This window comes from Dipodomys merriami, unplaced genomic scaffold (genome assembly GCF_024711535.1).
Source record: "Dipodomys merriami isolate MVZ:Mamm:240054 unplaced genomic scaffold, mDipMer1.0.p SCAF_1185, whole genome shotgun sequence".
In the NCBI taxonomy this organism is placed as follows: Eukaryota; Metazoa; Chordata; class Mammalia; order Rodentia; family Heteromyidae; genus Dipodomys; species Dipodomys merriami.
Genome location: NW_027202477.1, coordinates 77456 through 79668, shown reverse-complemented (window position 1 = coordinate 79668; position 2213 = coordinate 77456).

Here is a 2213-nt window from a genome sequence, read left to right as displayed (position 1 = left end):
TAGATAGCCTTGGGAAGTATTGCCATTTTCACGAAGTTAATCTTGCCAATCCAGGAGGTTTTCCCAGTTTTTAAGTTCTGTGTTGATTTCCTTTCTCAAGATTTTAAAGTTTTCACTTCTTTAGTTAAGTTAATTCCTAGGTATTTTATTTTTTGTGGGGCTATTACAAATGGAGTTGCTTTCCTAAATTCAGCCATACTTTTCTCATTGTTGGCATACAGAAAAGCCATTGATTTTTGGGGGTTAATTTTATAACCTGCTACTTTGCCAAAGTTTTGAATCAGCTTGAATAATTTGGGAGTGGAGTCTATGGGATTCTTTAAATACAAGATCATGTCATCTGCAAAGAGGGAGAGTTTTATTTCTTCTTTCCCTGTTTGGATCCCCTTTATGTCTGCATCTTGTCTTATTGCTGTAGCTAGGCATTCTAATACTAGATTGAAGAGAAGTGGAGAGAGTGGGCATCCTTGTCTTGTTCCTGAGTTAAGAGGAAATGGCTTTAGTTTTTCACCATTGAGTATAATGCTGGCTGTAGGTTTGTCATATACAGCCTTTATTGTATTGAGGAATGTGCCATGGATTCCTAATTTTTCCTAAACCTTCATCATAAAGGGGTGTTGGATCTTGTCGAATGCTTTTTCTGCGTCTATTGAGATAACCATGTGGTTCTTGTTCTTGCTCCTGTTGATGTGATGAATAATATTAATTGATTTGCATATATTGAACCAGCTTTGCATCCCTGAAATGAATCCTGTTTGATCGTGGTGTATGATTTTTTGGATGAATTGTTAAAGTCGATTGGCCAAAATTTTGTTGAGAAGTTTTGCATCAATGTTCATCAAAGAAATGGGTCTATAGTTCTCTTTCTTTGATGAGTCCCTGCCCGGTTTTGGGATGAGGGTTATGATGGCTTCATAGAATGTGTTCTGTAGTGAACTTTCTCTTTCAATTTCATTGAAAAGTTGGAGGAGAATTGGTGTGAGCTCTGCTTTGAAGGCCTTGTAAAATTCCGCTGTAAAACCATCTGGTCCTGGACTTTTCTTAGCTGGGAGGTCTCTTATTGCTGTTTCTCTTTCAATGCCTGATATGGGCCTGTTAAGATAGTTTAACTCATCTTGGTTTAGTTTTGGCATGTCAATATTTGCTTGGAAAAGGTCCATTTCTATCAAGTTGTCAAACTTATTAGCATAAAATTTTGAGAAGTATTCCCTTGTAATGTTCTGAATCTTGGTTGTTTCCGTGGTGATGTTTCCATTCTCATCTCTGAGTTTATTAATTTGGGTGTGTTCTCTTCTTTTTCTGATAAGATTTGCTAAAGGTCTGTCAATTTTGTTAAGTTTTTCAAAAAACCAACTCTTTGTTTTGTTGATTCTTTCTATAGTTTTTTTGGATTCTAATTCATTTAATTCTGATTTAATTTTGATCATTTCTTTCAGTCTACTGGATTGGGGTTTATCTTGCTGCTCTTTTTCAAGGAGGCTTAGATGTGTCATTAAATTGCTAGTTTCAGATCTCTCCAATTTGTTGATGTAGGAGCTCAGAGCTATAAACTTGCCTCTGAGTACTGCCTTTGCTGTGTCCCAGAGGAGCTGGTAATTTGTGTGTTCATTTTTGTTGAATAGCATGAACATTTGAATTTCCTTTCTAATCTCTTCCATGACCCACTCTTGATTCAGCAGTGTGTTGTTCAGCCTCCATGTGATACCGTACTTTCTTTGGTGGCTTTTGGTGTTGAGTTCTAATTTTATTCCCTTGTGGTCAGAGAGAATGCAAGGTAAAACTTCAATGTTTCTGAATTTAGACAAGTTTGCTTTGTGGCCTAGAATGTGGTCTATTTTAGAAAACGTTCCATTTGCTGCTGAGAAGAACGTGTATTCTGATGCTGCTGGGTGAAATGTTCGGTAAATGTCTGTTAAGTCTAGTTGATCTATGCAGCTGTTTAGATCTGCGGTTTCTCTGTTGAGTTTTTGCCGAATTAATCTGTCTAGTGGGGAGAGTGGTGTGTTAAAATCCCCAACAATTAATGTCTTTGGATCTATATGGGATTTGAGGGAAAGTAGTGTTTCTTTGATAAATTTGGGTGCTCCATTGTTTGGCGAATAGATATTTAGAATTGTAATATCCTCCTGAAGGAGAGATCCTTTAATTAGTATGTAGCGACCTTCTTTACCTCTTCTCACGAATTTTAATTTGAAGTCTATTTTATCTGATAT